Raw genomic sequence first — 12,585 nt, forward strand, 5'->3', positions numbered from 1 at the left:
TAATTGATTAACAATGTTATGCTAACTTCAGGTGTACAACAACTTGAATCTGTTATACAAATACGTATATCCACTCTTTTTTAGATTCTTTTCCCATATAGGCCATTATGGAGTATTGAGTAGGGTTCCCTGTGCTGTACAGTAGGTCCTTATTTGTTATCTATTATAGTAGTGTATATATGTCAATTCCAATCTTCCAATTTATCCCTCCCCTCCTCTTTGCCTCTGGTAACCATAAGTTTGTTTTCTACATCTGTGACTCTACTTCTGTTTTGTAAATAAGTTTACTTGTAGCCTTTTTTTAGATTCCACATATAAGTGATATCATATATTTGTCTTTGTCTGATTTCACTCAGTATGAGAACCTCTAGGTCCACCCATGTTGCTGCAAATAGCATTATTTTGTACTTTTTTATGGCTGAGTAATATTCTTTTGGGAGAAGGCAATGGCACCCCACTCCAGTACTCTTGCCTGGAAAATCCCATGGACGGAGGAGTCTGGTGGGCTGCAGTCCATGGGGTCTCAAAGAATCGGACACGACTGAGTGACTTCACTTTCACTTTTCACTTTCCTGCATTGGAGAAGGAAATGGCAACCCACTCCAGTGTTCTTGCCTGGAGAATCCCAGGGACAGGGGAGCCTGGTGGGCTGCCATCTATGGGGTCGCACAGAGTCGGACACAACTGAAGTGACTTAGCAGCAGCAGAAGCAGCAGCAGCAATATTCTTTTGTGGGGCTTACCAGATGGCTCAGTGGGTAAAGAATCTGCCTGCAATGCAAGAGACACAGGAGACTCGAGTTCAGTCCCTGGGTTGGGAAGATCCCCTGGAGGAGGGCATGGCAACCCACTCCAGTATTCTTACCTGGTGAATCCCATGGACTGAGGAGCCTGGCGGGCTACAGTCCATGGGGTTGGAAGAGTCAGAGACAACTGAGGCACTGAGCACGCACACATATTATGTTATGTTTATGTACTACATCTTTATACATTCCTCTGGATGGACATTTAGGTTGCTTCCATGTCCTGGCTATTGTGAATAGTACTGCAATGAACATTTTCTCTAAGATCAGGAACAAGACAAGGATGTCCAGTCTTACCACTTTTATTCAACACTTCTAAAGTCCTAACCATGGCTATCAGAGAAGAGAAAGAAAGAAAAAGAATCCAAATTGGAAATGAAGAAGTATTGTGACTGTTTGCAAATGACATGACTGTATACATAGAAAATCATAAAGACGTTACTGGAGAGCTCATCAATGAATTTGGTAAAGTTGCAGGATACAAAATGAATACACAGAAATCTCCTGCATTCCTATACACTACAATGAAAGATCAGAAAGAGAGATTAAGGAAACAATCCCATTTACCATTGCATCAAAAAGAATAAAATATCTATGAATAAACCTACCTAAGGGGGCTGATGGCATGATGACCACAACATCCTTTGTTTACTGATTTGGCAGGCGACATTTTGCATACACATAGTTCAGGGGTTGGCAAACTTTTCTAAAGGGCCATACAGTAAATATTTTAGATTTTGCAGGTCAAGTACAGCCTACATATTCTTTTTTTTTAACCTTTAAATCTTTTTTTTAACCTTTTAAAAATGTGAAAACCATTCAGTTCAATTCAATCGCTCAGTCGTATCCAACTCTTTGCGACCCCATGGCCTCCCTGTCCATCACCAACTCCCAGAGTCCACCCAAACCCATGTCCATTGAGTTGGTGATGCCATCCAGCCATCTCATCCTCTGTCGTCCCCTTCTCCTGCCTTCAATCTTTCACAGCATCAGGGTCTTTTCAAATGAGTCAGTTCTTCGCATCAGGTGGCCAAAGTATTGGAGTTTCAGCTTCAATATCAGTCCTTCCAATGAACACCCAGGACTGATTTCCTTTAGGATGGACTGGTTGGATCTCCTTGCAGTCCAAGGGACTCTCAAGAGTCTTGTCCAACACCACAGTTCAAAAGCATCAATTCTTCAGCGCTCAGCTTTCTTCACAGTCCAACTCTCACATCCATACATGACCACTGTGACCTCTTTCTGCTCACCTAGCCCAGTGACTGGAGGGCGGGACGTGATGGGTGAAACATCCCAATCATACGAGGGAAGATATAACCATTTTAACTCATACAATCTCTGCCTTGTGACTGCCACCTATCTGCCCCTCTCGTCCACTCCTTTTTATTCCTGATTCTGTGACACTGGTCAAAGTGATGGCTGTGGGTCTTGCTAGATAATTTGTATTTGCTGAGCCATCTTTGTCATGCCCAAGCCACTCCTTCATCCTTTTTTTGAGAATCACTGGTGTGATTTTTCATGGTTTTTCCTCTATTGGGTGGTCTTTCTCTTACCTAGGGATCGAACCCAGATCTCCTGCATTGCAGGGTCTGCATTTGCCTGTTCATTTTAAGATGATCAGACGTTTTCTAAAAACTTCCTTTTTCTCAGCATCTGATGTAGGTCATACCATCTACTGCTTAACAGAGGCTGTTCTGTGTCTAGGTGAAGTGGATTTGCAAAGATGCTAGTCTGATAGACAAGAAGAGGCAGAACCTGACGCAATGTTCCCAATCTGTTTCCTTTAGTCAGCATTACTTAGATTCCGGGTTTGTTTGTTTGTTTTTCTGTTTTGAAGTTGCAATTTGCATACAGTAAAATTCACTCCTTTTGGTGGTATAGTTCTGTGTTTTGATAAATGCATACAGTTGTGAAATTATACTATAACTAAAATATAGAAAAGTCTCATTGCCCCAAAGATACCCTCAGGCCCCACAGTAGTCAACCCCTGCCCCTACTCCCAGTCCTTGGTAACTACTAACCAGTTCACTGCTATCATACGTTTACCTTTTCCAGGCAGTCATAGAAATAGAATCATAGAATATGTAGCTTTTTGTATCTGGGTTCCCTCATTTTGTGTAATACTTTCCTCCAGGTTTTTGCATGTGTCAGTGGTTGTTCCTGTTTTATCACTGAAGAATGTTTTATGATATTGATGTACTTAGTTTGAACAAATAGTCATCCATTGAGAGGTATTTGGATTGCTTATCAGTTCAGTTCAGTCGCTCAGTTGTGTCCGACTCTTTGCGACCCCATGAATCTCAGCACGCCAGGCCTCCGTGTCCATCACCAACTCCCGGAGTTCACTCAGACTCACGTCCATCGAGTCAGTGATGCCATCCAGCCATCTCATCCTCTGTCGTCCCCTTCTCCTCCTGCCCCCAATCCCTCCCAGCATCAGAGTCTTTTCCAATGAGTCAACTCTTCGCATGAGGTGGCCAAAGTACTGGAGTTTCAGCTTTAGCATCATTCCTTCCAAAGAAATCCCAGGGCTGATTGCTTATAGTTTTTACCAATTATGAATTAAGCCTAGGTTTATTTATGAACAGTTTTTTGTGTGTGAACATAAAATTTCCTCTCTTTAAGGTCAACATCCAGGAGTGAGATTGCTGGGTCTCATAGGAGTGTATATTTACTGCCCAACCATTTTTCGAAGTGGCTGTATCATTTTCAATTCCCATTAGGAAATTATGAGAATTCTGGCTGCCCCTCATCTTCACCAGTTTCTTGGCACTGCCATTATCCTTAAGAATTATAATAATTATCGATTATAATAGTATCGGTTATAATAGCAGTGCAGTGCTATTTCTTTGTGGGTTTCATTTAAATTTTCCTAATAACTAATGACGCTGAGCTTGTTTTCATGTGCTTATTTGCCATCAATGAATCTTCTTTAATGAAGTGTCTCTTCTAAATCTTAGCCCATTTATTATTCGGATTATTTGTTTTCTTATTATTGAGTTTCCAGAGTTCTTTTTTTATTTTTTAAGAGATAACCTACAAACCATAAAATTCACCCTTTTAGTCTACAAGACAGTGATCTTTAGTGTATATTCACAAATTGATGCAACCAGGCCTACTGTCTGATTTCAGAACATCTTCATCACTTCAACAAGACCCCTTAGTCACTGGTAGTCACTCTCTATTCTGCCTTCTCTAGTTTCTGGAAATCACCAATCTATTTTCCATCTCTACAGATTTGCCTATTTTAGACATTTCATAGAAATGGAATCATACCATGTGTAAACATTCACTCAATATAATGTCTTCATGGTTCAGCCACTTTGTAGCATGTGTCAGTACTTCTCCTTTTTACTGCTGAAAAATATTTCATTATATGAATATACCATATTTTGCTGATCCATGAACAACAAGTTGATGGACATTTTGGATTGTTTTCACTTTTTCACTATTATAAATAATGTTGCTATGAACATTTGTATACAAGTTTTTTGCATGGGTGTATGCTTTCATTTCTCTTATATATTTAACTAGGAGTAGAGTTGCTGAATCATATAATAAATCTATACTTCAAGAATCACCAAATTTTTCCATAGCAGCCACACTATTTTACATTCTCACCAGCAATGTATGAGGGTTCCAATTTTTCCCCATCCTTGTCAACACTTGTTATTATCTTTTTTATTATGTCATCCCAGTGAGTGTAAAGTGGTATCTTTTATTGTGGTTTTGATTTGCATTTCCCTAATGACTAATGACCACCTGATGCGAAGATCTGACTCATTAGGAAAAAACCCTGATGCTGGGAAAAATTGAAGGCAGGAGAAGAAGGGGATGACAGAGGATGAGATGGTTGGATGGCATCACCGACTTGATGGACATGAGTTTGAGCAAGCTCCAGGAGATGGTGAAGGACAGGGAAGGCTGGCGTGCTGCAGTCCAAGGGGTCACAGAGAGTCAGACATGTCTGAGCAACTGAACAACAACAAAATGACTAATGACAGTAAACATCTTTTCATGTGCTTATTGGCCATTTGTGTATCTTTTTTGGAAAAAGTGTCTACTCAAATCCTTCTGAATTTGATTAATTGGGTCTTTTCTATTTAAGTTTTAAAGTTCTTTATGTATTCTTGGTACAAGTCCTTTATTAGGTGTATGATTTGCAAGTATTTTTCCCATTCTGTGGGTTTTCTTTTCACTTTCTTGATGATGTCCTTTAAAGCACAGAAGTTTCATAGCTTTGACAATGTCCAATTTATCTATTTTTTGTTTGTTTTTTCCTTTGGCATCATATCTAAGAAGCCATTGCTTAATCTAAGGTTATAAAGATTTATATCTGTCTTTTTTTCCTAGCAGTTTTATAGTTTTAGCACTTTCATTTAGGTAAAAAATTTTGGTTACTGATTGTGAGGAATAGATTTTTCCATTTTTTTACTTTCAATGTATTTATGTCCTTGAGACTAATTTGTGTCTCCTGTAGACATCATAGAGTCGGAGTGTGTTTTTCTTATGCATTCTGCCAATCTCTGTCTTCTGATTAGAGTGTTTCTAGGAGAAGGAAATGGCAACCCACTCCAGTGTTCTTGCCTGGAGAATCCCAGGGACGGGGGAGCCTGGTGGGCTGCTGTCTTTGGGGTCGCACAGAGTCAGACACGACTGAAGCAACTTAGCAGCAGCAGCAGCAGCAGGGAATGGCCAGGAAAAAGTCAGATAATGACTGTTCTGCTGGAATAGGGCTTTTGGAGAGCTCCAAAATTCTCTTGCACCCAGTGGCTGCTAGGTTGCTAGTTTTCACAGCTTCTTTTGTTATAACACTGTTGCATTTCAAGACTTAGGAGGATCCGGGAAGAAGAGGACCTTATGAGGCAAGTTAAAGTACCACAAAGCTCCCTATTCTTACTGAGAGGCCACTGTTTTTGCTTGAATAAGCATTCCTTGAATTGTTGCAAGCCTTTGGTTACTTTCAGAGTTCTAAAAAGGTTGATGTGAACAATTTTTATCAGTGTTCTCATTGTTCTTACAGAGGAGTGAATTCTTGGAGGTCCTTACACACCATTCTCATGGATGTCATTCCTCCAAATGTGCTTTTTATCTAACCACGCATGAAGGAAAATATTTCATTTTTTTATGAAAAATTAAAGCATCTATCTACTTTTCTACTAAAAATGTAAAATGGAAAACATCTTAACAGGCAAGCACAATTAGGAGATACAAAGAAGTAAGGAGCAGAGAATAAATTTTATATAATTCAGAAAGATAAGGAGCAATTTGAAGCAGTAGAACAAAGTAACCCATATTTTCATTTTGTATTTTACAGAATTCCGCAAGTTAAGGCACCCAAACTAGAAACTCCCTGAATTTTTCCTTCTAGCACCTGAATCTTCCTAAGATACTATACTAGTTCTCTATTGCTGCCATGCCAAATCACCACAAACCTAGCAGCTTAAAACAACACCGTTTATTTGCTCACCATTCCATATGTCAGAAGTCTCAGCAATCTCAGATATTTTCTCTGCTCTGGGTTTCATAAGGCTGAAATTAAGGTGCTAGCCAGGTTGCATTTGTTTCTGGAGGCTCTGAAGAATATTTCTCTCCTAGACTGTGGCTCAGCTGGTAAAGAATCCGCCTGCCATGTGGGAGACCTGGGTTCGATCCCTGCGTTGGGAAGATTCCCTGGAGAAGGGAAAGGCTACCCACTCCAGTATTCTGGCCTGGAGAATTCCATGGACTGTATAGTCCATGGGATCGCAAAGGGTCAGACACGACTGAGTGACTTTCACTTCACTTCACAGACCACTGAAGAAGTTCCCTGGTGGTCCAGTTCATGCCTTTATTGCCAAGGATGCAGGTTCAATACCTGGTTTGGGAACTAGGATCCTGCAAGCTGTGCAGGGTTAAAAAAAATAAAAAGACCATAGATATTGTTGGTGGAACTCAGTTTTTTGCAGCTGTAGGACTATCACCTAGGGGCTGACTTCTGTTCTTAGAGACAATCCACATTTTTTGGCTTGTGGCTTTCTTTTGGCCATCTTCAAAACCAACATCAGTGCATCAAGTTCTTCTTGTGCTTCGGGTCTCTCAAACTTCCTCTTTTGCCACCAACTAAAAAAAAAAAACTCTCTGTTTAAAGAGATTCAAGTAGGTGTCGCTAATGGTAAAGACTCCGTGCAAGAGACACAGGTTTGATCCTTGGGTCCAGACAATCCCCTAGAGGAGGAAATGGCAACCCACTCCAGTATTCTTGCCTGGGAAATTCCATGGACAGAGGAGCCTGGCAGGCTACAATCCATGGTGTCTCAAAGAGTCGGACACAACTGAGCACACATGTGATTAGATTAGGCTCACTGGGATAATGTATTTTAGGGCCAACTATGTTACAGAACATAATTAGGGGAATCTGGGATTAGGGCATAGAATCTTGAAGGAGCCATATTTGGAATTCTGCCTACTTAAATGAAAGCTAGTTTGTTTGCAAAATGATTGGTCTAAGTTTGAAGGCAAGAGATATTCCCACATGGAGAAAAAATTCCCCTTGATTTTTACTTTAGAAATTTGCAAACATACAAAAAAGTGTATAATGTGCACATATACATCAAAAATTCAGTATGTATCAAATATCAATATATATCAAAATGTCAAAATATTGATATATCAATGTATATCAAGAAAGCAGTATAATGCATCAATAACCTCAGATATGCAGATGACATCACCCTTATGGCAGAAAGTGAAGAGGAACTGAAGAGCCTCTTAATGAAAGTGAAAGAGGAGAGTGAAAAAGCTGGCTTAAAACTCAACATTCAAAAAATGAAGATCATGGCATCCAGTCCCATCACTTCATGGCAAATAGATGGGGAAACAATGGAAACAGTGAGAGACTTTATTTTGGGGGGCTCCAAAAATCACTGCAGATGGTGACTGTAGCCATTAAATTAAAAGACGCTTGCTCCTTGGAAGAAAAGTTATGACCAACCTAGACAGCATATTAAAAAGCAGAAAAATTACTTTGCCAACAAAGGTCCATCTAGTCAAAGCTATAATTTTTCCAGTAGTCATGTATGGATGTGAGAGTTGGACTATAAAGAAAGTTGAGCACCAAAGAATTGATGCTTTTGAACTGTGGTGTTGGAGAAGACTCTTGAGAGTCCCTTGGACTGCAAGGAGATCCAACCAGTCCATCCTAAAGGAAATCAGTCCTGAATATTCATTGGAAGGACTGATGCTGAAGCTGAAACTCCAATACTTTGGCCACCTGATGCGAAGAACTGACTCATTGGAAAAGACCCTGATGCTGGGAAAGACTGAAGGTGGGAGGAGAAGGGGACGACAGAGGATGAGATGGTTGGATGGCATCACCAATTCAATGGACATGAGTTTGAGCAAGCTCTAGGAGTTCGTGATGGACAGGGAAGCCTGGTGTGCTATAGTCCATGGCGTCACAAAGAGTTGGACATGACTGAGCAACTGAACTGAACTGAACTGAACTGATATATCTACCAACTAGATTTGAGTTAAAATTTTGCCATGCTAGTGTGTTACTTACCTCGACTCTTAGCTTATCAGGGACAATAACCAGGACCCATGTCTACTCCTGTTTCCTGTGCCTGCTGACCTGTAACCACCATGCGTGAGTGCGTCTCCATCCACGTTGGCCAGGCTGGTGTCCAGATTGGCAATGCCTGCTAGGAGCTCTACAGCCTCATGGCCAGATGCCAAGTGACAATATTGGGGGAGGAGACTTCTTCAAAACCTTCTTCAAAACCTTCTTCAGTGAGACAGGTGCTGGCAAGCATGTGCTTAGGGCAATATTTGTAGACATGGAACCCACAGTCATTGATGAGATTCTCACTGGCACCTACCGCCAGCTCTTCCACCCTGAGCAGCTCATCACAAGCAAAGAAGATGCTGCCAATAACTATACCCAAGGTCACTGCACCATTGGCAAGGAGATCATTGACCTCTTCTTGGACTAAATTCGGAAGCTGGCTGACTAGGGCACAGGTCTTCAGGGCTTCTTGGTTTTCCACAGCTTTGGTGGGGGAACTGGTTCTCGGTTCACCTCCCTGCTGATGGAACATCTCTGTCGATTATGGCAAGAAGTCCAAGCTGGAGTTCTCCATTTACCCAGCCCCCCACGTTTCCACAGCTATAGTTGAGCCCTACAACATCCTCACCACACCCTACCCTGGAGCACTCTGATTGTGCCTTCATGGTAGACAGTGAGGCCATCTATGACATTTGTCGTAGCACCCAACCTACACGAATCTTAACTACCTTATTAGCCAGATAGGGTCCTCCATCACTTCTTCCCTGAGGTTTGATGGAGCCCTGAATGTGGATCTGACAGAGTTCCACACCAACCTGGTACCCTATCCCCACATCCACTTCCCTCTGGCCACATATGCCCCTGTCATCTCTGCTGAGAAAACCTACCATGAACAGCTCTCTGTAGCAGAGATCACCAATGCTTGCTTTGAGCCAACCAACCAGATGGTGAAATGTGACCCTCACCATGGTAAATACATGGCCTTCTGCCTGTTGTACCATGGCCATGTGATTCCCAAAGATGTCAATGCTGTCATTGCCACCATCAAGACCAAGCGCAGCATCCAGTTTGTGGACTGGTGCCCCACTGGCTTCAAGGTTGGCAGTAATTACCAGCCTCCCACTGTGGTACCTGGCAGAGACCTGGCCAAAGTACAGTGAGCTGTGTGCATGCTGAGCAACACCACAGCCATTGCTGAGGCCTGGGCTCGCCTGGACCACAAATTTGACCTGATGTATGCCAAGCGTGCCTTTGTTCACTGGTACGTGGGTGAGGGCATGGAGGAAGGAGAGTTTTCTGAGGCCCAGGAGGACATGGCTGCCCTTGAGAAGGATTATGAGGAGGTTGGTGTGGATTCTGTTGAGGTAGAGGGAGAGGAAGAAGGAGAGGAATACTAATTACCATTCCTTTGAGCCCTGCAGCATGTCATACTCAGCTTCAGCATTAGTTGACAGGTGTAAAAACTTTCTGACTAGATTGTCTTCACTTTCAACTATGATCATGCATTGCTTTTCCATGTGTGTCTATAAGACTTATGTCCTGTCTCAAAAGTAAAGATTTTAAAAAAGAAAAAAAATTTATTTTGACTTAATAGTCTTTTCTATCAAGTATCATGATATCACACTCCTGATGTTTTTGAACATGTATCTCCCAAGAATAAGGATATTTTCTTATATCACCACCATGCCATTTCACACCTAAGAAAAGTAATGATATTTCCTTTAAAATATCTACTATGTAGTCCATATTCAAATGTCCTCAATTGTCCAAATGTGTTTTATACAGCTACTTTTATTTCAAAAAATGATCCAAAGTTAATGAAATGCATTTTTTGTCATTTCTTTGTTGTTATTGTTTTTTAACCTAAAATTGTCTCCATGTCTTTTAAATTTGCATTTAAATGACTTTGAAGAGGGAAGATCAATTTGTAGCCCTGTAGAATGTCTTCCATCTTTCTGGATTTGACTGTTTCCTTGTGGTATCATTTAACTTATTCTTCTAGCCACTGTATCCCATGCAAAAGGTTGAAAGACAATAATATTTCATATGCTGTTTACTTCATACTGTGTCATACAAGGAATACAAAATATCAGACTGCCACGCTCTTAGTGTCGTTAAATTTGATTCCTGACTTAAAATGACAACCACCAGATTTCTACATTGCAAAGGTACACTTTTCCCTTTATAGCAAGCAAATTATCTCAGAGGTAACAATTTGGCACCATGCAACAAACCTATTTATCAACAGCTTGACATCTAATGGTTTTGCCATCCATTGATAACCTCTTTCTGAATCAATTGTGTCACTACCGTTTGCACAATGGTGACTTTATAATTTGATCATCCATTATATTTATCAGTTGTAATTCTTAAGAAGCTTCTCTGTTCATGTAAAATAAGAGAAATACTTAACTTTTTTTCGAATTACAAATCTTTGGAGAAAAAGTTAATGCAAAGATCATCATCAGGCAGGTTTGATCCCTGGTGGGGGAAGTAAGATCCCACAAGCCAAGGGGTATGGCCCCCCAAAAAAAGTCATTTTTAATGCCGGCAAATGAATGGTTTTTCTTTCTCTTTCTTGTTTTTATTATCAATATAAATGTATGAATTTTGTCCTTCTCCAGGGGATCTTCCTGACCTAGGAATCAAACCCAGGTCTCCCGCATTGCAGGCAAATTCTCTACCAGCTGAGCCACCAGGGAGCCCTTACTTATTTATAATCAATTATATTTATCATCATCATCATTAATGTGTGGCTGAATTACACTGATTCCATTTTGTCAGTTCCATTTTGATACCAGCCTGCAGTCTTTACCCCTTCCCCTTTCCACATAACTGAGCTTTAGCTTACTCAGAAGGAATGCACTCAAGCCAGAGAAGTTCCCTGTCAACTTCTACTCTTGCCTTCATCTGATCTGAAAAGTGGAAGAGTGCCTTTTGCTGAAACAGATGGTTAATGGTCATGAGACACCTCCCACCCCAGGGGGAACCCCTCTAGTTTCCATCCATGCAGATGTGTTTCTCCCTAGTAGTCAGATTCTATTTTTAGCTTTGGCCCATTTAAATTCTCCTGTACCCCTTTCTGCAGTGTGGAGTGCAGCTGTGAATGCCTCTGGATGATCATCTGCTCAGTCCTGCCTGTATGTAAGTCACCCACAATAAACTTCATAATTGTACTTTATGGAGTAGCCTGCTTCATTTTTCAAAGTTCCTTCTCATTTTGGGGGATATTATTCAACATCTCCACCTCCCAGCCATTATCATTATTTGATGCTCAAATTGCTCAGTCAAATTGGCCAGTGGGAACACCTTCAGTATGATGCCGATCTTATTTTTCTTTTGCTCTCTGCCAGAAGGCAACCCAGGCTTATCTTAAACATTTTCTGCCTTAGGTCTGGAGTCAGCTGTCTCTCCAAGAAACCTTGATTCCTTTTAGTGGGAAATAGAATTCAGAAACCAAAATGTAGGTGCTAAATAGTCTCATTGCTGTTGGGTGCACAGGCATGGAGTCTAGACCAGGGGTCAGAAAACAGCAAACTATGGACCTTAAACCACTGCCTGTTTTTGTAAATAAAATTTTACTGGAACTTAGTCATGCTCATTTGTTTACACATTGTCTGTGGCTGCTTTCACACACTAAGAACAGAGTTGAATACTTGCAATAGAAACAATATGACCTGCAAAGCCTGAACTGTTTACTATATAGCCATTTACAGAAAAAGTTTGCCAACCCTGGTGTAAACATGTAAAAATTATATTTTACTGTAATAACAGTCTATGTTTTTAATTCAAATTGGACCTCAAGTGATTTTTTTAATGCCTTTTATTTTTATATTTGTTTCTCTGCTTTCTTGACTGAAATTCTTGATTCTTAATAAAATGAACATAGTTACATATTTTGCTTTTCCCTACAATATATAAAAATAGTTTCAAAATTGCAATGTCAGTATTACTTCTGAAAATAAAATGGCTGAGGAAAGTTTAAGATGTCTTTGTAGCCTTTTATGTCTTTATGATATATTCCACCAAGAATGTACAGTATTGTGCTCAAGTCATTTAAAATAAATCTTTTCTCTGTGGGTAATGCTACTGATTTGATATACTCTAAAGGTTCATCTATTTCACTTTATATTTAATTTTGGAATTTGCTTTACATCCCTTTTTATACTGATATAATTTTGAAATATGTAAAGCACAATTCTAAAGGAGAATTTTAACAGGCTTATTAGAAATTAAT

The 12,585-nt window shown here is 40.3% G+C and overlaps 1 pseudogene; it reads left to right on the top strand.

Annotated features, from left to right (window-relative positions):
- Positions 1-8,425: 8,425 nt before the first annotated feature.
- On the top strand, positions 8,426-9,882 carry LOC102407510 (annotated as a pseudogene).
- The last annotated feature ends 2,703 nt before the right edge of the window (positions 9,883-12,585 follow it).

The sequence above is a fragment of the Bubalus bubalis genome, chromosome X, assembly GCF_019923935.1.
Source record: "Bubalus bubalis isolate 160015118507 breed Murrah chromosome X, NDDB_SH_1, whole genome shotgun sequence".
NCBI lineage: Eukaryota > Metazoa > Chordata > Mammalia > Artiodactyla > Bovidae > Bubalus > Bubalus bubalis.